Below are 24,775 nucleotides of genomic sequence, written 5' to 3'. Positions count from 1 at the left end.
CACAAAACAGTGTTGACTTCCTGTCCACTGCAATTCATCTTTCTCTGCAATTGCCATGACAGTCTCTGATTACTGATATTATTATCCCCAGAAGATGGTTCATGGAAATTCTCATCCCCTGCTAGGATGGCCCAGTTTTATAAAGTGAAAATCTGGTTGGCTTACTCTACGAGAGGAAAAAAAAAAAAAAAAAAAAGGCCACCAGGAGAGGAAAAAAAAAGGGCCTCATGTAAAAACCAGCAGCTGCTATGATGCTGCATTAATGCAGACACAGCAGAGTGAAGACAGGATGTCCCTTTTGCTGTTTTCTTCTTCTTCTTCTTCTTCTTCTTCTTCTTCTTCTTCTTCTTCTTCTTCTTCTTCTTCCTCTTCCTCTTCCTCTTCCTCTTCTTATTCTTTTCTTCTTTCTTCTTCTTTTCTTCTTCTTCTTTTCTTTCTCCCTATGCCTTTAGTGACAGTATCACTAGAGAGTTAATGGAAGCACTGTCATGGTTACAACAAAATGGTTACTCTCTGCAATTACCTCGATCCTAATGCAGTTCTCCTTCCAAAGCAGGAGAATTTAGTACTGATCTTTCTCTCCCGAAATTCATCCCCATCTCCCAGTGCCCTTTCCCAAGAAAGCTACACTCACATCCTATTTAAATTGGCAAAGCGTCTCAGTGGCACCAGTGAAATCAAGTAAGACATCATTATTTAGGATTTTTTGAATCCTGAATTTGTGACCTGTACAGACAGCGATCAATCCGAAATTACTCTGTATTAACAAAGTATTTATTTACAAATCATCGTAAATAACAACCTACTTAGAAAAGGAGAAGGTATTTTCATGTACCTTAAATATTTTGGGTGCATCCATTAATATTTAGAAGGTTGATACAGGAGTGCCAGAAGAAACCATGAATGTACTTTTATCTAGCATTTATCTTACAGATAAGGAACTAAAACTCAGAAAGAAGAGATTTGATGTGATTATTAAGACAGCTACCTAAAGATTTTCACTAACCAAGTTTCCATTGGCTATTAATAATCCAAATGTAGTTCCAAAATTGCATTCACGATTTTCTAATGCACTTAATGTGTTATTTGACTTTAATCCGGCAAATACTTCTAACTTTAGTATATTTTAACAGCAATATTTGCTCCTTCTTTTTTGTTTATTTTAGAACATATTTGATATAATGATTTAAAATAAATGACAGTAATAGCTAAATATGGAAGGAAAGTATATTATTAAGGAATATGAGGTATGAATCCACAATCAAGAGAAAATTAGGATTCTCAAATACACTCTCATTTATATTAAAAGTATTCAATACAAAGACAAACTAACTATTTTGCACAGATTAAAAGCATTGCTGATCCGTTATTACTGAACACACACTAGGATAATTATTGCCTTTTAATATGCTTTCTTTCTACCTTAAAACAATTGAACCTACAGATAAAGAAATAAATATTAATTGAAGATGAGGTCGTTCTGTAGTGAGCCACAGGGAAAATCCCTAAAATACAACATGAAAGAAAAGAGAAAGCATAAATTAAACCAGCAAAGTTCAAATGCTACTGCTTTTATGTCTATAAATGCTTCTTATGATGAGTATGAACAAATGTTATCAAAAGAAATCTTGATACAAATTATTTGGAGGGAACTAGTTCCTAAAAACCCCTAATTTTCTCAACACATACCACAATTTTCTCACCAAAGAAGGGTGCTCTCCAGATATGTAAAGACTAAAGAAAACAGATGCAGATTATCCTCAACACAATTGCAAAGCTTGATGATAGCTTGTCAAATACAGCAGCATCATGTGAAGAAATTAGCTGCAATTAATAAGTATCGTTAGCACTGGAAACTCATTTTTCAAAGATATTAACAGATATAGGCTATATTTCCGCTGCCCATGAGTTGCCCTGGCCCTCTTCTAATATTGTACAGCAGTTAAGGGGAAGTGGGAGAGGACCTAGGTGTCAGAGGGAAGAGGTGAGGTATCCAAATTAGAAGAGGTATAAGAATATCAAGGCCCCCCAAACTTCCTATTTGTTAGGGTTCCATTATTATTGTAAGCCCTTCTGTGCTACCACCTTCCCCTCTACAAAAAATAAAAGTAGAAATTAATTTTGCCACCTAGGTCAAGTAAAAGAACACCTGACCCTAATATAATCTCACGTTAAGACAGCCAGATGCGCACCACACAAGCATAGGGAAGGGAGATAAAAAAGTTATTGACACATTCAAACAAACGTTTCAAGGGGAATGAAGATTTATTGCAGAAATCTAATAGGAAAGATGTGTTGTGAACCATCTGGTAAGTGACTTATATAGCCCCATACATTAGCATCTGTTGTCATGTTTTCAAAGTACAGAATTCCAAAACTGTCCTAATGAGTCTTCTGAATGCAATGAGTTTGCAGCATTGAATTGGGACGGGGAGGTTGGAATCCTAAAGAAAAGGCTTGGACTTGACCTCCAAATAATATTCCGTCTGGTGTTTTAGAGGTTAACAGTAGCACCTCCATATCATAGCCTCGTTCATCCCTCACAACCTTCTTATAGGATTGTGAGCATTATGACGAAAATCTCCATTTGACAGAGGAGGTAAAGGAGATTCAGAGGGTTTCAGTGACTTTTCCAAGATTGTCTGGAAAATGGTGGCATAGTTAGGACTGGGGACTATATATTCTTTGATCTCTTCACTTCCCTAAATGCCTGTAGACTGTGAATCAGAATGCAAGCCCTGTTGGCTATCAGATCATCCACCATCTTTTGACTTACCTGACTGCTCACCAACTAGGTATAAGCTTTTGAGAGAAGGGGCTACAGGTTTTAAGTGCCAGGCGCAATGCCTTCCCTGGTAGAAGAATGCTGAAAGCTTGCTGAATGAATTACTCTAGAAAGGAATGCCAAGCAGTTCTCAAGAACCAGAATATACCCAGCAATGTGGTACGTGCCTAAAGAAACAAAATGTAGGTGTCTGTCCCAATAAGACTAACAAAAATGGGAAAGAGCCAGGTACAAATTACTAGGACTAAATGGTTTGACAGAAAGTACAAGTACTACAGTAGTCAAAGATGGCTCCCAAAAGTTAGCATTTCAGTCACACCTAGAAATAATTAACATATTAATGGGAGAGAAAATGGGGCAAAGGGGGAAATGGCCTTTAAGTAGAGCAGAAGCAAAGTAACACCATTTTTTTTTAACAAGTAGCAATAAAAATGGCACTGGTAAAATGGAGAAGGTATTTGTTTTATGTTTAATTTCTAAGACTCCGTAATTAGAAATTTCCTCATTTTCACACTATCAGCTATTGAAGAGTCCAAGAGGCAAAATGCGTACTAATATTTTAACTATTTTTTTAGAGTCACAATTTTGAGATCATTACCTTGATACAAATACTACTACCTAAAAGCATGTAAGTCTGTGTCAACTGATACCTACCTCTTCCTTTACTTAAACTCTACGCACAAAAACAACACACTAAGACACTTGCAATCCCTCATGCAGACACAGTCAATCTTCTGAAGCAGGGCTTGTCTCTGAGACGCACCCCCCAAAGGGACTGTCATGACACGCTTGCTTAGAGTTACAAGTTCAAATACGCAGGGTACAGAAAGGAGTCAGTAGTGACCACAGCTTCGAAGAGGCCATGAAGCTTAAACTTGACCCAGCAAAGTGGACAAAGGGGGAAACTCAATGACCGTCCTATTTGGGTTCTTTTGAATCAGGCATGTCTTCCTGCTCCAACATGAGGTCCCTGCAGTATAAGGCTTCATCAAAGGCAAGTAGAACAATTAATTAGCTGCTTCTCTCCAACTAATACACCCCCCAATGGTAGCACCGCCAAGATTCAGGGGCATGCCTGTCAGAGCAGTCAGTTCCAGGTAGTTACCGTGAAGAATATCACTGCAAATGAGGATCAATGTCCAACACCACTTCGGAATAGTAATTTCTTAATTCTTATTCAAATCTGGCAGTCAAGATAATATAACTTGATCTGAATTGGCCATGTGATCCTGATGGCGTCTTGCTAATGGGCTGTTCACTTAATTTATGTAATTTTAAAAAATTAAATAGTCATATTTTAAATCCCCACTGCAGTCCTTCAGATTGAAAGTACACGTTTAAAAGTTATAGTGTCTTTATAAATCAGCATTACCAAACTTCTTAGCTTGTTGACTATGCTCTCCTAAAGTTTTACCTTTTCTTTTAGCTTGTGAGGAATATTCCAGAATCCCGTCAGCAAGTCACTTAAGGCTCTGCTGTGGGAAACTAGGTTTGTCAATTTGGTTTTAGACTGAAACATAAATCTGTTGCTTTATGAATATGTAGTAAGAATCCAGCATACTGAGTGACAGATATATTTGCAAAGAGGGCTTACCTAGCTGGGTAAATGTCACGTTCAAAAGTCAACAAAATCAAATTCACTCTGTTATACACATGATTGCAGAGAAAATACATCTCGATTTATGAAACATTTATTGAGAGCCTACTATGTTCAAGGCATTGTGCCAGCTATTGGTAACTTTATCTTTGTTTAAAAATCAATTCATTTACCCCGTCTTTGTGTATAATGGCACCCTGAACTTTGCTCAGGCTTCCCTTGGATTCAAGGCATAGAACAACCATTCCAACAAAGGGAAGCCTTCTCAGAAGCAGGCAAAACTTCTCAGTGGTGGTAAAACCTTTGCTTTGAGGGGTCTTTAATATCGAGAGTTGTCCTCTTGGTTTCTTGTAGCCTAGAACAGCACCTTTCTCTCTGGAATCTTCTTTCAAAGATTTGGAGAGAGAAATGGACATTAGGGTCTCTCTCAGAACATATTCGAAGGCATATTCACTACTCTTTACATTGGACTCTGATATCATTGTGGTGAGGTTCACAGTTGTTTTGTTCTGGTTTATAAAGAAGTTCCCAACATATTAACTAAACCTTTGGTGATAGCCATATGGCACAGTAGTAAATAAAGAAGCTTTGCTACATTCAACATATTTTTATACTCCCTTCTTTTTGTTCTTGTTTTGCCTTGAGGTGTAGGGAATAGGATGAAGTCAAATGACTTCATATTCAGCTAATCCCCTTTCCTCAGCTCCTGTTGGGTACCTTAAATGAGGGGAAAAACAATCCTTACATTCACAAGTCCAAATATTCCAAGTGGAAGGAGAAAAGGGATTAGGTGACTTGCGGTTAGAGTGGATTTCAATAGGGTAGCAAGAGAAATGACAGAAAGAGGGAGTTCAATTCATTTAGATATAAAAATAAATATGTAATTTGTGTGTGTTCATTTCATCTATATTTATTTACTCATATAAAATATATAACACATGTGTCATCTATATACTATATGAGCCTCAGTGGCTCAGTTGGTGAAGCGTCTGCCTTCAGCTCAGGTCATGATCCCAAGATCCTGGGATGGAGCCCTACACTGGGCTCCCTACTCAGTAGAGAATTGGCTTCTCCCTCTCCCCCTGCTCATGTGTTCTCTCTCTCTCTTAAATAAAAAAAGAAAACAATTGCTCAGATTTGCCAGGGGGAGGACACGGGGTGGGGGTACTGAGGGGTGCAGGGCATCCGAAACCATTGACCTGAGAGGCTCCCTTTTACCTATTCCATGCATCAGACTTCCAGGTTAGATTTTGTTTTGGAAAGCTTCCTACAACTCACCGTTTTCCAGCCTGGTGCTTCACTGCTCCCCAGAGGGATACAGCTTTTTCTTCAGAAAAGTTGACCATAAAAAAAAAAAAAAGAAAAGTTGACCATCACATGGCCCCCTGTCTTTCTCCAATAAAACAAGCTATGTTTCTTCCAAGTTCTGTTGCTTTCCACCCATCAGATTACTGCTTATTCTTTAAAGTCAAGCTCAGACCACTTTCCCTAGACACTCCAGCCTAATACCATGGTCATCCCTTTCTTAACTCCTTTTCTTTTAGTTGACCTTGTAATTAATGTCAGTGGTTGGTTTCCTAAAAACATTCTCCAGGTTTTCTGATTCACTTTTAGTTTTCAGTTGCCAGACTTAATCTAGTATGGACTATCTCAAAGTATGACCTCCTCTTACAAGCAGGATCTAATCCCATTTGAGCCAAAGTGAGCTTTATCCACTCCATTTTATGTTTTCACTTGAAACAATACGGTGTCCCATGCCTATAGGGTCACCTAGAGCTGGAACAGGGAACTGTCCCTCCTTCTACTTCACTGGCTGGAGCTAAGACAACTGCACATTTTCTAATCTGTTTCGCTGGTTAATGTAACAATACCTTGTGGTCCAAGTGTGAAGACATTAACATAGACTGATAGCTACAATTCAATATTTTATTTTATTATGATTATTTTTTTACAACCCAATATTTTAAATGCAGTGTAAAATGTATTCACAGAGGAAGCATCTCTAATAAGCAAAACATGTAAGAATAAAAGTTAGGTCATATCTGAGTATGAAACAAAATGCAATAAGAACTGGCAACAGCAACATAATCCATGAATGTGATGTGAATAGAACTTTAAAACTTTCCTCATCCTCCTATAAGCCTATATTCCCTCAAAAATTCATTTAATAGCTAAAAAGTATTGTTCAATTTAAAAACTAGTGTTTTTGTTTTGTTTTTCTATTTTCTTAATTATTAAATTGCCAGGACTGAGGCACCTGGGTGGCTCAGTTGATTAAGCACCTGTCTCTGGCTCAGGACATGATCCTGGGGTCCTGGGATCAAGCCCGGCGTTGGGCTCTCCACTGAGTGGGGGGGTCTGCTTGTCTCTCTCTCTCTCTCTCCCTCTGCTCTTCCCCACCTCCACTCACCCCTGGCTTAAACAATCTTTTAACAAGATTATCGGGAGCTAAAATTATTATAGTAACTGCTTTTTATTTCGGGCATTTACCCACAACCATTTACAAAGGTATCATTTCCCCATTTTTCAGATTAGAAAACCGAGGATCCAAGTGGCAGCATAACTTGTTGACAGTCATTGAATTTACAGAAAGACCTGAACCGGATTCAAAGCCGGCTGACTTCAAAGCCCAGGGCTTCCCACAGGGCCACTCACTGTTTCATATATACAGTATTTTGGTTGAGTAAGTGTTCCTGAAATAGTCCAACTGCCAGACATTAATATTCTTACTATGAAAAAAAAAATCTTCTAGGTGTCATGGAACTGATTTTAAACTTGAACTACCAGAACTATCAGAACACAATCACTTTTAATCCCAAGACTTCCTAACCTCATACCTGTCTGAGTTAGGTCAAGAAAAATGGGAAGATTTACTCTTGGTCCTTAAATGAACTGTCACTTTTATAAAAAGATGATATTGCACGTACATCCTGGCATGTACTCAGAATTGCTTCACAAAAGTGTTGATGATTTGTTTTAATTTAAAAAAACATATATATACTATGCCTCTGTTTATGGAATGCTGCATTTTTCTCTCTATTAACATAACTGACCTATTCAGAAGTGCTTTTTCAATTTTCTGTCACATGAAAGACACCCACCCCTTCCTTTCCTTTGAATGGCTAATTTTTTCCTCTCTGAATGCACTACTCATCCTCATTGAACTGTATTAAAAGATAGACCTAAACATGTTCATGTCTCTCCATGGACCTTTTGTATGAAAATAATAAGAAGCACTCCTTTGACACCATAAGGAGGAATATTTTCACCATGTAGAAATGTTAGTTTTCAATCTCCTGCTGAAAAATAGAGTTAAATCCTAGATTCCGTGAGGTTCTATTCACTTTAAGTATTCATTATTATGGAGGTTTCTCTGCCTGATTGGTTAAAGAAGACAACACAATTTGTAATTGATTTTTTTTTTTTTTACCACTGAACAACTAATTTTGTCTTCCAAAAAAAGCTCTAGGGTTTATTAACTGTGCAATCACAATTTACTGAGGTCCTTTCATCAAATTAGCCCTGCAACAATGCAATTTTTCCCTTATTTTACTTCTATTTCAAGAAGGGCTTTCCACTATGGCTCTTATTAAGACAGACAGTCACTCTCCTCTAATTTAGGTGTTTTTCTCATGGCAACAATTCATTATTACAGCTGAAGATTTTTTTTAACCCAATTCTGGGCTTCCCTTTCCTTATTTCCTATTTCCTACAACATCATAAAATGTGTTATCTACAAATTGTAGCAAACGCCAGCTCTTCAAAGGAATATGCTCTGTTGATCTTTAGAAATAGAAATTTCAATCTAGGCATAATTCACTAAATTTCTTTGACTATTGGTCTGTTTCTTTATTTTATCTATTCATTTATTTCACACTTAGCTCTACAATAACAAGCTCCAATGAAATGATTACATTATTCTAGTATTTCTTTTTTTTTTTTTTTTAATTGCTCTTTTCCTTCCGCATTCCCAGCAAGATATATGGACTGTATTTTACCTTTCTCCATTTTACTTACAGGAGTATACAACTCATACAGCCTCTCATCAATATCTATATAAAAACTTGTTTCTACAGAACCAAAGAAATATTCTTTACCTAGTTCCCAGCACCCAACTTCACTCTTGTCCCTCAAAGGAACAGCCGATATCCCAAACACCAAAGGACTACGTGAATGGAAATCCAGAAACAGAGCCCCAAAGATCAATAGATGTGACTGACAAAGCATTTACATTCTCAGGGGTAGAGCTCACTGTTTCTAAGTGGATCAGAGATACAATCCCTGGCCACCGTGAATGGAAAGGAAACTGAATGCCATCAGAGGGAGATACAAGTACTAATGCAGTGAGGTAATGTGGCAAAAAATAGAAGAGTCCAGGAATGAAATGCTGCCCTTAGGAATCTTAAAATAAGCTGACTTATCCTCAGAAGAATGAGAAAAGGCAAAGACAGAACTGCAGAGTTTAAAACCCCAGCAAGCAAGAGGGGTGAACTCTCACTTCCTCTGCTTATCAACAGAAGTTATACCCTGAGTAGTTACAGAGTTATCTCAGCATGTTTTCCTAGGAATATAATAAGTGAAAGATTGCTGACATCTTTCTAGTTTGATGGGAGAGGGGGTCAGAATGCTGACTCTCCATACCGAGAGCTCTCCAGCAGAGGTGGCCCTGACACTCGCTCTGACTGGACATTTCCAAGAAGGTTGCTGAAGCATGAATTTCAAGCCAAAATGTCTGAGAAATGGTCAACGTAGAGGGTTTTTGCACATGCTAGGCACACTGCAGCAGCCTTTTTTTGTACAGAGCAATTCAGCAGTCTGTCAATCAAAGGTCCTGAGGCTGACAGATCACAGACAACCACTTCTGACCTTGCTGGGCCACCAAGACAAGGAAGGCAGAAAGTGGCTGACAGCAGAAATCCCCTCCGATAAAATAAAGTGAAATAAAATTATTGCTAAAAAAAAAAAAAAAAAAAATTTCTCCACTCTGGCCTCCTTTCAAATTCATTGTGTGCCATTCTATGCCTTCACCTGAATTTCCAGAAGGCACATGCAGGCTGCCATGAGAAGAGAAGGGTACTCTTGTGGCTCTCCTTGAGAACCAAGTATTCACAGGTTTTATTTGCGGGTTCTGGTTTGTTTCCCAAGAGTATTTCTCATTGGGCGGGACACCTCATATATGCACTGGTTTTGCTTTCTTGGTAAATCAATGCTCGATAAATCGAGAGTTAATTTTACATGAATTTAGGGGAGATCATGTAAATCTAAGAATTATTTTATTGTGTAGAGAAGTGGAGGGAAAAGATGGAAAGACCTCCTTCCATTCACATTAGGCTAGAGTTGCAAATATTAGATGGAATCTAAACATGGAGATAACCCAGCACACGGACTGAATAAAATAAATTTTATCTCCACATTAAATTCTTGTGATAAAGTGAGTTTACTTCCTTGAGAATTTGTTGATTGGGGGGAAGGAGAGCCTGTATCATTTTTTTTCCTGTGAATGACCTTTTATAGGTTAATAGTTCTAAAATCTTTTATCGAAACCTAACTATAAGCCATGATTTGGGGATGCAACAATAAAATAAAATACACTTTTATTCAGGAGTTCACAGTCTAGAGGGGAAGTCTTAACATAATTGGCCATGTAAGATGTACTGAGTCATGTGCCCCATCGTTGCTCTTGTTGGGCTGGAAATAATAAAATGAGGGCTGTACAGGGAATATTGACTGAGCAATTTCAGTGTAGAGAGAATGTACTCAGCCAAATACACCCCAGTCTGCCCCCACTCTAGAAGTGTTCTTCATCGCCCAGTTGGACACGTGGATGCATGAACCTGAGACAGATGACCTGTGACACAAAAACCCAACCTATTGAGAGTCTCTCCTTGACCAAATAAACACAAACCAAGTATTTAAAAATGAATATTCACATAAAGACACATACACATACATTGTGTGTGTGTCCCTCCTATAGCAATGCTTCACTTTCATGCCTGTATTCTCAGTATGTAAGACAATCCTCTAGCTTTCCTACCCTCCCCCTACCTTCCAAATCTTAGAGTAATAACTTCTAGGAAAGAAGAAATAATAAAGAATGATTACACAATCTTATTTGGGCAAAAAGCTAACATATGGGTATCAAGGCCAAAAATATGGATTTCGAGATAAAACATATGGACGCCCATATGGAAAAAAAGGTTTCCTGGCCGGAAACTCTGCTGTTGCATTTTTTATGCCTATATGTATGGTACAGTTCTTCCTTTCTGCTGGATAATGCTGTCTGCCGACAGATTCTAATGTTATAAATTCACACACAAATTTCACAAGATGCTCCACTGTTATCATCTTTATTAGATTTTTGTATTCTCTTAATCCTTTTCATCGCTTAATAGCTCAACAAGTAATGGATTTTTAGTAAAACGGTGAGGCTTATTACAATCAATCCTGTTGCTGAATCTCTCCCTGACACTCAACTTGTGAAATTTATTTTTCTCCAGAACCTCAATAAGAAAATTCTTTCCTCCACACACATGTGTACATGAACACACATGCGCATGTGCACACACATACATGCACATGCAAGAAGGCCCACACACGCATTTATGTAATAGGTTGGGTCACTTACAATCCTCTTGCTGACTTAAGGAGCTGCCTCAAGCTTGGCAACAGACACAAGTAGGCACCTCAGGAGTTTATATTCTGCAGGGTCACATACCATGGACATAGAAAACATGGGTCAACTAAGAGATAAATTCCCCAGAAAGTTTCCATCCTGGTCTCTTCCATTTAACTCATAGAGACCTTTATCCTTTACAGGAAGGAGAGTGGTGGGGGGCGGGCATGGGGAATTGAATGGAAATACCAAAATTCAGCAGGAGACTTTTTGAGGAAATGCTACTTAGTGCTGTGCCTACTTTTAGTCAGTGGATTCTTTGGGAGCAAATATTTAAATGTGAAGTTACGATATAATTTACAAAAGAAACTTGTAAACTTGAAGAACTTTAGTGTGCTTCTTTTGGCATCTAGATTACCAGAACATAAATTTAAACTCTGGCCTTGGGATACCGTGGGGGCAAATGTGGTATCAGGTGTGCCCACCAAGGAGACCCTCCAACTGAAAATGTGTTTATTTGCAATTTCAAAGGGGGAAGGGGCATACCTTCTGATTTTCAGCTCCTGGAGCCCTGGATTTCAAGGAGGGGCACAGCCTTCTATCCTGAAGGTTTATACATTACCTCCCAACAGGGGAAAGACTCACTCCTATTTAACAGAAATAATATTACACAGAGTTTGGTTGTGGTATTAAAAGCTATGAAGGGCTTTTTCAGTTCCTCCTATCTTTTTTAAGGAAGCAAATAGTGGGTATTGGAATTTTAGAGGGGCTCAGATTACGCAAGTCAGGTCTGTTGGACTCTCTTTGAACCAGTTTATGCCAGTGGTATAAAAGGCAAAGAAAATAAGGAGAAACTAAATTCCAGCGAAAGGGCGAAGCAGTGGCAGGCTGATCTATAGCAACAAACACAGCACTGTCCTCACATACTTTAACAGCGTTCGGCTATTACAGCAATTACAGCTAGCACATCTGAATTATTAAATCGTCCTCTCTGCCACCCGCCCTGCTTGGTTCTCAAGAACCAGAATAAAAGACAACTCTTTGTGTTCTTATTATAGGATGGCCAAGTTACCTTGTTTTAAGGTAATTAGCTCAAAAAAAAAAAAAAAAACACATTTATCAGTCATTAACCGTATTCTGTGTCTGCCTACAAGAATCAAGTCCAAATTCCTTAGTTGGCCATTTAAGACTATTCACACAACCTGGTCCAAAGTTACCTGTCCAACTATTTTTCTATTTTTAAGTGTATATGTATATGTATATATTTAAAATACAAACAAAAATAATAAAATAAAATACAATTATATATAAATATATATATTAAAGATTTTATTTATTTATTCATGAGAGACACAGAGAGAAGGCAGAGACATAGGGAGAAGCAGGTGCCTCACGGGGAGCCTGACGTGGGACTCGATCCCAGAACTCTGGGATCACACCCTGAGCCAAAGACAGATGCTCAACCACTGAGCCACCCAGGAGTCCCTATATATATATTTTTAAAATACAAACAAACTGTTTGCTGTTTCTTGTATAAGTAAATACAGCTTCCAAGCTTTTGTTCATGGAGTTCTTGCTGCTTAGCATACTCCTTCCTACCCATTTCTCTTCCTTCAACTGCATTCGTTGAACAAACAATTTGCCAGGCAATATCACAGAAAATGGAAATATGCTGGCAAGTAAGTAGACACAGGTCCTGAATTCAGGAATATTATAATCTACTCCACTTCTAAACTGTCCTCTGAGGTTCAGCAATAACTCAGCAATGTTTTCCTGATGCTTCTTCAGCAAGCAGCCATTATCCAAATTTCCTATTGGGTCAGACTGAAATTCCATAGCGCTTGATAATGCCGGGGGCCTCACCAGATACACGGTAAGTACATTTAGAGATACAAATGAAACGAGCTTGAAAGATAAACCATGAAAAAAAAAGAAAAGAAGAAAAGAAAAGAAAAGAAAAGAAAAGAAAAGAAAAGAAAAGAAAAGAAAAGAAAAGAAAAAGAAAGATAAACCATGAAGGAATAACAGTACTACCTAGGAAACATTCAGTTCCCTTGATCATTCTGCTGATGGCATCACTCCTCCTGAGCACAAGGTCTGACAAGTAGAAAGCCACCAATATGTCTTTATTCAATCCTAAAGGTGAACAGGGCTTAGTTCCTTCACTTCAGGAGCTTCCACTCTTATAGGGATGATAAGAAACAGTCAAGAAATACATACTAAAATGCCTACTGGAAAGCCCATGATGGCAAGAATGGTGATTTTTCGTATAAAGCAGAAAAAATGTGAAGGTTGTCTTCTAGTGATCGCTCCTAAAAGGTGGATTTGAAGGAAGTCTGCTTTGTGATTACTTAGGGAATACAGTGCCTCAAACTGCAAAAATCAACACTAATTTGAAATTATTTTCTAAATGCAATGTAATATTTGATTCAATTAAAAGAGACGCGATGATTTGGAATCGAGTCAAAACAACAATTATTCAATGATTCCGGAAAGGCTTTTCCAAAACGCATGTTGGCTTGAGTTTATGGAAATATTGACCTCCTGACCTGGAACAGAAGCAAGTGATTTTCATTATGTTTATACTGTGGATTTTTCCCGTCCCTAATCCTGGGTTGCCAAATTGAGTATTCTGCTTCGATTATAACCTATGTTCTGCTTGACTGTGGATCATCTTGCAAAAGCTGTAACTGTGGGTCAGATCAGGAAACTATGAGCTGGCAGTGACTTTCATTTCACAGACCTAGGAACCGAAAGCACAGTGTCTCAAAAACACAGATGCCTTAAAGCCAATGGCCAATTTCTCTTTTAAAGGTCTTTGGTTGTAACTCCTTTAGTCAGGTAATTTGCCCTGTAAATATTCTACAAAAGCCTGAATCAACGAGACAAATGCAAAATGAACCACCCCAGCCAGTTCATATGGTAGCCCGAGTGAATCATCCGTATTTACACAGTCCTTCAATCAAATGCTTGGGTAGAGTAGTTCTGTTTATTTCTCTTGCTTGCATATAATCTCTTTATTAAGTTTGCTGTCTTCACAGGAAAACTAGCAGGCTATAACTTAAAGGCTATCCCCTTCCCCTCTGAGCTTAAAATCTTATTTTTAGGAAGAAGAAAAGATGAGGGAGCTGGGGATTGGGAAGGAGGTGGTGGGGGGAGGGAGGGGAGAGCTATTACTTGCCAAACCAGCACATGTTCACCAGAGAACACGGTCAAGTGGTCAGAAGCAGCGCTGATGTTAATTAGCAATGAAATGAGGAATGAACCAGCATTAGCCCTGAGACTAATCAATGGGAAAATCACTCCAAGCAGCAGCTTAATGAAGTAGTATACAGCTGTTTATTTTTAGATCGTTTTATCCTCACACACAAAAAAAAAACCCACAAAAAACCCCTCCATTAATTAATAATAATAAAAAAAAAACTTGCTAACGTATATTTCTTTTCAAAGCCAGGGTATAGATCTGATTTACATATTTATAGTCTAATGCCCTTATACTTATTTCTTTCAATTAAGAGGACAAACAATAAAAATTAGGTGGGTATATACACGTACACCATATCAGAAATATGCCTTTTCTTTTCACCTTTACATACGTATTCATACTTGTTTTGATGTACAAAAGAACATCACTTTTCCCGGAGATGCAAAATTGCTCTAATTTTTTTGTAAGTGGACTATAAAAAAGATGCAATTGACAGGAGATAAGAGTCTTCTCTCATTTCTTTCAGATGTGAGGGAAATTACTTGGAAAATATTTTTGCAAACAAAAATTGTTTCTCACTTTAAAAAAACAATGACGGTCATCTATCTAAGAGCAAGACCATAGAGCCTGTTAATTAAGACCTACTGATCTCTGGGGTTTTATGATCGAAAGCACATCATGACATATATGGGGATCCAAAGCTAGAGGGCCAATTAGGGAGAAAAAAAAATCTTTTGTCATTTTATCAGGATGTTGAGGAAACAGGGAAGGCAGTTTCAACAGAATAAGTCTCTCATAGAGAATTTCTTCCTCGCCTCTAATTGGAAGATAAAATTTTCCTCTGAACGATACAAATGTTCCTCTACCTTAGCAAGTTTCAAATAAACTAAAGGAACTTCTCATACGAGAAAAATCTTACGACTCTGGAAACAGGCTTAGACTCAACGTTTCCTCCTAATGATGGAGAGGTTACTGAAAACACATCCACTGACTGGACTTGAGTTAAAATATAACTTGGGGGGAGGGGGATTGATAGAAGGAACAGAAGGAACCCCAAAGGCTCCCCGCTCATTGCCCTTGTTTTCCCTCCCACTTCCCTCCTTTCTTTTTAAAAATGCATTGAGTAACACTATCCCCACATGATACAGAAAACTTAGTGTTTGCAAAGTGTGTCCAAGTATAAATCAGAACACAAGTAAAACACACACACACACACATAGGCTTCCTCACTTTCTCTTTAGCTAGAGATTCACAATCCTAAGTAAAAGTGAAATTTCTCCTTTTGCTCATTTTTCCACCAACTGCACGTGTAATAAGCACTGACTCTGTTTATCCTTCATCGCCTCCAAGGGGAAAGAGAATACAAGTGATTTTCTTTACATTGCACCAAGACTAACGAACACACGCTCTTCCAAAGAAAGGCTATGCTGATCTTTAGTCACAGCTGCAAAACTCAAGTTAAAATTTTAACAGATCAATGGTTAGATCTGTTGCTATTAATGCAGAAGAAAGAAGAGCAACCAGTTCCCAAAGCTCCAATGCTCATGGTCGATGCTCCAGGTGTCTTCTGACACTTGGCCTGAGCCTTGTAATCCACGGCCACTGCAATTGTTTAAGCACACTTTTCATACAATGAAGCATCTTGAGAAAACAAAAACAAAAAGCAACAACAAAAAAACAAACCAACTGCTAAGTGCAAACCTGGGAAACCACTGGCACTCAGGTAATCCCCTTTATGGGTTGATTTGATAGCTCGAGGAAATGGAAACAAAGCACCAAGCAGTAGCACACCAACAGCTGGTTGGGAAATTGCTGCAGATTGTTAGGGGAAGCCGCCAACGAAAGATAGGCAATGAAAAGGTTAGAAATGATAGTTTAAAAAAGACAAATTACTCCAAAGACCGTATTCTTTAAATCGCTGAAGCAAAACATGTTTATTCGATTTGTTTGTATGCCTATTACAAAAATGCTACTTTGGGATTCTAGGAACCCAGTCTGTCAATTTTTCAGTTTCTGCACTTTCATGGTTGCTTAGAGCTGTTTAATGCAAATACACTTCCAATAAGAGATTTCATGCCCCTAAATTACACCCAGTTAAAAGCGAATGAAAATGTAAGGTAAATAACTATAATCAGCCATATTATCTTTCTCTTGGCACCTCTCACTTTACAGGCATATTTAAAGACATCTCTGGGGTCCTATCCTTTTTAACAAGCAGCAGCGGATTTCCTAGAATATTACTTAAGATGCTGTGCAGTGAACATTACACAGGTTAAAATGTTACCTAGAGACCTAGAAGGAACTGCATCTGTTCCAGAGACATTTTTTTTTTTTTTGCTACATTTTGGAATGTCTGAGAAGATGAAAAGGCATTTGCTGTGGAGGGGATGAAAAGAGATGAGAAGAGTTTAAGTTTGTCTTTTATGTGCAAGTTCATTGATCAGTCATCGTGAAGAGCATGGAAGTTTGAAAAAGTCACTCCGGGAAGAAATGAATGGGGGTCCCCAAAAGGAAATGTATAAATGACAAGGAGCTGCTGGATCTGCCATACAAAGAAAGTACTTATGGGTAAACCACGAGGTTACTCTTGGAGGAGAGCATCTAACGCCCTGACCATTTTTACCTTAGATCTTTTTTTTTTTTTTTTAAGATTTTATTTATTTATTCAAGAGAGACAGAGAGACAGAGAAAGGCAGAGACACAGGCCAAGGGAGAAGCAGGCTCCCCACAAGGAACCTGATGTGGGAATCGATCCTGGGACCATGAGATCACACCCTGGGCCAAAGGCACACACTCAACCCCTGAGCCACCAGGTGTCTTACCTTAGATCGTCTTCTTTTTTCTTTTTTTGTCTTGAGTCAGTAAATCTCAAAAATCGTGTGCCTGAGGATCCCCTTGTGAATGTCTAAAATGCAGAGTTCTGGGCCACTCTGAGCAATCTGGATTAAACAGATGAAGGGATGAACACAGGAATTTGCATTGTTAACTAGCGCCGGCAATGAGTGTGCGTCCTACAGTTTGAGAAAATGGTCCTATGATGTTAGGAGCACACATGTTTAAAAAATGACAAACCACCACTTCAAAAAGACTTTCAATCCATTCACGTAGGCTTTCCCTGCAAAGCACACAATTATGACTTATAATCAAGCCTCCAGTAGTACGATTAGCAAGGGAGCAAAGGGGAACGGGGATTGGAAGAGAATCAATAAATGGCTCAAATATGTGAAATTACCTTGTTCACCCAAAATATAGGATGGTGTTGTTCTAACTGTCGTCCCATGGTTCAATTGCCTCAGTTCAATTTTAGGAAAACTGGTAATCATTTCCTTTTGTGGGGGGCACAATTTCTGAACAACCCAGCTCACTGAAAAAGTGAGCTATCACCCCTCTATTCACAGAGCAGTCACTGTCTTGGTATGGCTGGACCCGCACGGGCAGCATGGTAGCTGGGGAGAGAGGTGGGTCTAAATCCAGTCCCATCCTGTCACTTACTAGCAAGGCGATCTTGGGCAAGACCTAGCTCATTTCCTGGCAGGCAGTAGGCATTCCTCATCTGCACAATGCATATATATTCTAGGCAAAAGCAGGCGTCTGCACAATAAATATAAAACCACCTCTTCACAAATTATGAGGGTGAAATGAGATAATAAAACCTTGCCCTTAGCATAGAAACTAGAACATGAGAAGGGTAGACAAAAAAAAAAAAAAAAAAAGGAGAAATCTGAAATCTGTCAGTCAAACCAAGGGTCAGGACTTAAATTCCAGTGACTCAGTTTGGAGTGTTATTTCCCTGACTCAATTTACGAACATTGTCGTTCATTTTAAGTGATTTGGCCGTGGGAGGTGGGGCTCATTTCATGCATTCTTACTATGTAAGCTGAGAATTCTGTAGGAAATTGGTACCTTGTCTAATTGGCAATGGTCCACTTGACCAAGAAGTAGTCACAATCTGTATACTCTTGAAAGTGTGTTTGAGGGGCACCTGGGTGGCTCAGTCGGTTAAGCATCTGCCTTCAGTTTAGGTCGTGATCCCGGGGTCCTGGGATCGAGCCCTGCATCATGCTCCCTGCTCAGTGGGGAGCCTGCTTCTCCCCTCTCTGCCTGCTGCTCCCCCTGCTTCTGCTCCAACTCTTGCTCTGTCAAATAAATAAATAAAATCTTTTTTTTAAAAAAAAGTGTGTTTGAATTTCATGATATTTTTAAATGATTTTTCCATAGAAGCCAAGTCAGACATGAAATGTGGGGACTAGGTTATTCCACCAAAGACAATTTAACTAATAAGTAAATGAATTGTTGTTTTTGTGGAAAACACTAGGACACAACTCCTACTGCTGTCCAAGGTGGAGAGGAGATCTTAGCTGGGCAATGAGGGAGACATCCCCAGCCCTAGCTTCTTCAATTTAATATACCCCCATTAGCTAAAGTGCCTCAGGAGTAGAAGAGCATGTGCATCTCTCTGACAGGATCTTGGGTCACAGGCAGGGCTAGAAAGGACTTCTAAGGTCTCAGGGGAACTAGGTCATTTGGAATTTATTTTTGAATAAATATCCTCATTAGTGCTAAATTTTATAGACAGTGTTCACAGACAGTATTGATGCTCTTCAATATTGTTGAGCAGTGATTTGAAAGGAATTAATTCATGCTACTATTTCTACTCCTTCAGCCGCAAATTTTATCCCTGAAAACAAAGGCTTGGAAGCATGCTCAGAGGCAGTGGGTTGTCTGCTCGGGGCCTCTGAAGACAAGGGAAGGAGATGCTAGTTTCTGGTTGGGAATGCTAGGAGATCTAGGATATCATTTTGGAATTTCCATCGGAACAGGGCACTTTCTGATGCTGCTCTCTGACTTCAACGTGTGAACACCTGAAGGGAGTCACCAGCCATGAGGGCAGTTTTAGGGGCTTTTTGCATCAAGTTTCTTTCCGTGTGCTTTGCTCCGTCTGTGTTGACAACCATGAAGTTGCAGATCTCACACAGCATATACAGAAGCTGTCTGAGACACTCAAGTGATGCTAACATTGATATGCTTACGGAGGAACACAGGGAAGGTCTGGCTAAAACCCAAACTAAAGGGGGTGGTGAAAGAAGCAGAAGCCAATCAGCCCATCCAGAAGGTGGGTCTGGCAGGTGCTGGGAGCCACAGTGGCCCAGAAGGTAGCTGGATTTCCTGCCAAGTCTCTGAATGCAGAGCCATAACCCCCTGCTTTATCAACTGAGTTATGTCTTATGCCTAAGGCTTACATATCACAATCACTCACTCCAGTACACAGATGGGGGTTTTCCCTTCAACTCTTGGCTTACACAAATTCAACAATTTCACCCTCTTTATATGGTACCATCAAGGTGCTTAAGAAATCCAAATCAGTTTTACTACCCTTCAGAGTCAGGAACTTTTGTAACCTGTTTATAAGGGATTTAAATAAGAACGCATAAAATACCCCATAAATAAGGATTTGTTGCACTTAATACAGACCTCAATGGCCAGGAGCTAGAGCAGAGTGTCAAAGAAGACACACTAAGTTATCTTGAAAAAAATGTACCAACACTTCCAGGCTGATAATTCACAGATCTGGAATTCTTAGAGTTTTGCCAAAGACAAACAAACAACAACAACAAAAAAAATTCTAACTGTTCAGCTTTAATACAACATGCTTACTGTTTTCTTCAGAAGGGTGGAGAAATATATCGCCCACTCAAGTTGGTGTTCAGATTGTGGACACTGGAAAGCCCCCGGAGTAAAGCAGTAACGAGAACAACGCTCCTGGAAATACTTAGAGAATTGAGCAAAATGATATCTAGGGCACAGATGCATGAGGTGTGGTGTCTGTGTGTCTGTGTGGGTGTATGCCCGTGTGCACGCCTTTGTGGGGTGGGGGAAGTGGTATAGCGTATGATCTGAAACAGTTCGGCCTGGTTTGAGGGAAGGAATTTTAACCCAGTGTATATAAATTTTATCCTAATATATGCACCATATTATCTCAAACCTTTATACAAAGAGCTAGCCTCATGTTTTACCCCTCGGTCCCAAATCATAAGGACCTTGACACTTTAAGGAGTGGACCAAGGGTAGATTATGTAATAAAATTTTAAACCACGGCAGCTTGATCCCCTTTAGTTACACTAAGGGCTCACAGGTAATCATAATACATTTACTATATCTGTATCTTTAAATTGCAAAGTGTACACTGGAGAGAACTCCAGGACATGTAACCATATCCAGTTCTCGTGAATCTCAGATAATGACTATGAAGAGAAATAGCAGAAGTTAGAAGTGCACTCAGGGTGTCACATTGCCAAATGAAATAAGCTTCTAGAATATTCATGCAGGGAGCCCAAATTTCTCACTCACTTGCTCCTCGCTGTCACGCCAGAGGAAACTAAGGCTAGACTCGCAGAAGCAATCTAGACCCATCGCTGCTGTGGCTTGCGTCCTAATCCTGCCATTATGTGCCAGTGTTAGGAAAACAGTAGTGGAATTGAAAGAGGATGTGGGGGGGGGGGGGGCTGCTGGCAAAGACAAGACCTGCAACTACCTTGTGCAAAGGGATAGAGGAGCAGAATCCACATGAGATGCTACAGAGGCTCTGGAGAATTTAGGGGGTGCTCCAAGCAAAGCCTTAGTTAGTTCATCTATAGAAAGTTATCAAGCCCCCCTTTTTCTACTTCCCGATGGACAGGATATGGTATCTGGTTCCAAGACATTCTTCTCAGTATATAATTCTAGTCATCCCTCCTCTTCCTGAACCCTAAACGTGTCTCCCTAAATGCGTGTCTGTATTCTCACAGAGCAGTCAGTGACAAGGTGCCTGCCGCTGGTTCTTTCTTTATCCGAAGTCCATCAGCATGATCTGCACAAGGCTTATCTCCCAACTGCTATTTCCCGAATTCCCAACATCTGAATCATCTCTTCATCCCTCTGTACCAACCCTGGATTGTGGCCCACCATGATGCTGACCTTGAAAATAATAGCCCAGCATTCCTGCCTCCGTGAAGAAGAGCAGACACATCGGGGTCCTCTCTGCCCGTCCGCCAGCGTATCTCCCTACGCACACCTCAACCCTGGACCTATCTCTAACACCTCCTGGAGCTCAGCAGCAAGATGATGATTCCATCTCTTCTGAGACTTCACCAGCTGGGAAGCAGGAGAGCTTCTGCAGTGGTTCTGTGGCTCCTACGGAAAACAATACTAAAGGCCAAGACAGTACTGGATACCGAGGGCCCTGTAGTCATGGGACATGAGACGTCACATGACGACACATGTAACAGACCGGCCAGACCTGCGCACGATCATTCTCTACCTGTCAACACATTTAGCCTGAGGTCCGCAGTGGTGGCACACCAGCCCAACTTCTTTCTGTTGTCATGTTCCCACTTGTCCAGACAGCACAAAGCTGTCATCGTTTCATCAAACATTTATGAATTGTCTTTGTGTGAAGAGCATAGCGCTGGGGTTGCTTGCATAGCCAAGTTTCAGGGAACTACCTGTGCAGAATTGTATGTTTGCGTTGTGTATGTTAAATGCATACGTATTGCATGTGTGTGATATGTGTGTGTGCGCGGGCGTGTGTGTGTGCTTCTCTGAGCTTTGTGAAGCATACCTGAGATGGCATCACTTTTATTCTTTAGCACAGACTGTGTGTGTCCAAGACCCATGTCATCGAGACCTTACCAGTGCCACGTAATACTGCACGGTGGCAAATCCCTGTCACGGGAAATATCCATGGGACACATTACCCAGCATGTAATTCTTTGTGGAGAGCTTTTGTGAAAGACCATGACTTATCTGGCACCAGGGCAAATCTGTCTTTGAAGCGAAAAGGCACTTAGGCAAAGAGATGTACGTGTGTGTGTCAGTGACTGCATGTGCATAAATGTGTGTATGAGTGCACAGGAGAAACTATGGAGGAAAGAACAGAAGCTTTGAAGGCTGTAGGTTTGAAGTGATATGCTTAGGGTCTGATTCCCCAGCTCTAAGGAATGGGGGGTGCTAGTGCGATTCACGGAGGGAACAGCAAGCAGCAGACCCCTGCACAGCTGGTTCCTGGCCTACACACTCAAGGGTCAGACCGAGCCTCATTTGAAGAAATGCTCAGATGTGCAGAGGAGGAAAGAAATCTGGGGTGGGGGGAGTCAGAAGTGCCTTGGGGAATTAAGGATGAGAACGGTGCCTATCCTGGTTCAATGAAATGCCACTTACCTGCCACCTACACCAACCATTCCCTTCAGCTGTGACAGCAGCTACTAGGTACCTACCATGATTTCATTAACACAACAAGAGGAAACTCGACTTAGGAGCCAATTATGTTCTTGCTGAGACATGGGCACATTGCTCCAAAGAGGGCAGCACAAAGCCCAGAGCACAGGGCAAGGAGGAAGAGGGCCTGGAGCAAATCTTCACTCCAGCACTTGTATTACTGAACCTCTGGACGGCTCAGTGTCCTCATCTGCAAAACAAGCGTAGTATTTCTACCCGCCTCACAGGGTTGCGTTGAGTACTAAAGATGATTCTGATAAGGCCCCTGGTGCAAAGTAGGTACCACTCAGGAAACAGCAACCCATGAAAGCTCAGGAGAGGTCTACCAGTTAGAGTATTCATTACAAATGCAATCACCCCCCAACTCCTAATTAGATGCCATCTCTTAATTCTCTGAGTAGAATAACCAACAAAAACTACCCTCCTAGATGACATACTGCAACTTATGTTCTTAGAATAACTCAGAAGAGTCTCGCTGCAGATAAATTGGTTCTGCTGGAGACAAGTAGCTCAATCACTTCTAAGTTTATGGGATATTCAGGTACATGGAGCGTGAGATTGCCAAAATTAAATAAAATCATTAAAAAAAATAGTGTACATAGTGCCCGTTATAAACAGAAACAGCTTCTTTTCTCCCAAAGATACTTTTTTCTTTTTTTTTTCCCTCTTTCTTATCTCTTTACTGCTGGGACTGCTGAGCTTAACAAAGTAAACTTGGCTTTACTTATCAGAGTGAGCTCAGGAAGCCCTCAGCGAAGGAGTAACCCAAACACCGGAGAGATGATGCTCAACCAGAAGTCCAGAAGACAGTTTAATGCCCACCACCCGCTGTGGCTTCCTAACCATTAGGCAGGTTTACATTTTAGAGACACAAATGGGTCATCTGCATTTTATGTGGCTGCCAACCCCAGCCCGCTGCCTGGAAGTTTACGACAAGACAGACATCGTGGGGCTCTAGGCAGTTTCTGGAATCTTAGCACCAGGCAGAGATGTAAAGAGAATACACAGAACAGAAGGCTCGCCCCTCTTCTGAACCGCTCAAGGAAATTTCCTCATCCAAAATGAGATTAAGGGCCCGGGGCAGATAACCGCCTGTGACATCCATTTCAATGCTGTCTGGCACAAAATGGCATTTTATTTCATTCAAGCTGGAATTATTTCGGAATTCTTGTGAAAATCCAATATACGCTGAATTTTTCTTCATACTAGGCATAAAGAAGGATTAGCCAAGCAAATGAAAGATGCAAGGGATATTGCAGGGGGTGTACTCATGGGAACTTTAGGGTTTTCGACACACTGTATGGGAGCAGATACTGAAGGGTGGCCCTCACGTGCAGAATGAAGCGTCCACTTCTTACCACGGCCCCCAAAGCTGAATGTCACCAGGTCATAGCTTACCTGAGACCCTCACATCCAGACCACTCTTTCATTTTCTAGACTGCTGGTGTTCATCTTTTTTTTCTGTTGAGCCAGTCCAGCTCATACCCACCTCAGGACCCTTGCACCTGCTCTTCACCTGCCAGGAACATTCCAGCCTCCAATCTCTACAGGGTTGGCTCCTTCTCATTAGTCAGTCCCCAGCCCAAAGTTCAAGCCTTCTCTGACCATCGAGTGATTCTCCCTCGTACCTCCGTCTGATTTCTCCCTGACACTTACCACCCTCTGGAATTTCATACACTTCTCTCGGTGTAATTATGTAATAATGGAACACCCTCGACTTTAAGGCCATCAATGCTTGGACTCTGTCTTGTCACCCCCATAGCCCCAGCATCAAGAGCTCCCAATAAATATGTATTTATTAAAGGAAAACTAATCATGTATCTTTTTAATATTTTATTTATTTATTCATGAGAGACACACAGAGAAAGAGGCAGAGACACAGGCAGAGGGAGAAGCAGGCTCCATGCAGGGAGCCCAACGTGGGACTCAATCCCGAGACCCCAGGATCACGACCTGAACCAAAGGCAGATGCTCAATCACTGAACCACCCAGAAGCCCCACGAATCATATATCTCTTAAAGAAGATTCTGAAAGACCTCAACTTAGAAACAACTTGAGAAGCCCAATAGTGGATTAGAGAAAAATAAAATATCATGCTTTCATAAATTGTGTATTTCCAGACTTCTGACTAGCTACAACTGGCTCCCTCTCCCCACTTTCCCATTATACCTGCCCCCCCTTTCCATTTTATTTCTCTGAACTGAAAGAGAAAAGTTTTCAAACTCTAGGTAAATATGATGAATACACTAAAATAAATTGATGGTGCTACTGACAGTTTTATATCCTTTGCATCACCATGAATGGCAGACTCTCCTGAAGAGA

General features: G+C 40.3%; 1 protein-coding gene across 34 annotated transcripts in view; it reads right to left on the bottom strand.

Annotated features, from left to right (window-relative positions):
* The window catches only part of ESRRG (estrogen related receptor gamma), a 616,791-nt gene that overhangs the window by 376,768 nt on the left and 215,248 nt on the right, over nucleotides 1–24,775 (bottom strand). Inside the window, exon 1 of one of the 34 annotated variants that reach the window (XM_077887041.1) lies at nucleotides 17,023–17,041. The exons of the other annotated variants lie outside the window; for them this stretch is intronic. The gene's annotated coding sequence lies outside the window, so the exon portion shown is untranslated. Of the gene's footprint in view, nucleotides 1–17,022; nucleotides 17,042–24,775 lie in introns of those variants that run through there. 34 annotated transcript variants of the gene reach the window in all.

Source organism: Canis aureus, chromosome 38 (assembly GCF_053574225.1).
Source record: "Canis aureus isolate CA01 chromosome 38, VMU_Caureus_v.1.0, whole genome shotgun sequence".
NCBI classification, from domain to species: Eukaryota; Metazoa; Chordata; class Mammalia; order Carnivora; family Canidae; genus Canis; species Canis aureus.
The sequence above is the reverse complement of the archived record's forward strand: the minus strand, read 5'-3'. Positions and strand labels throughout refer to the sequence as shown.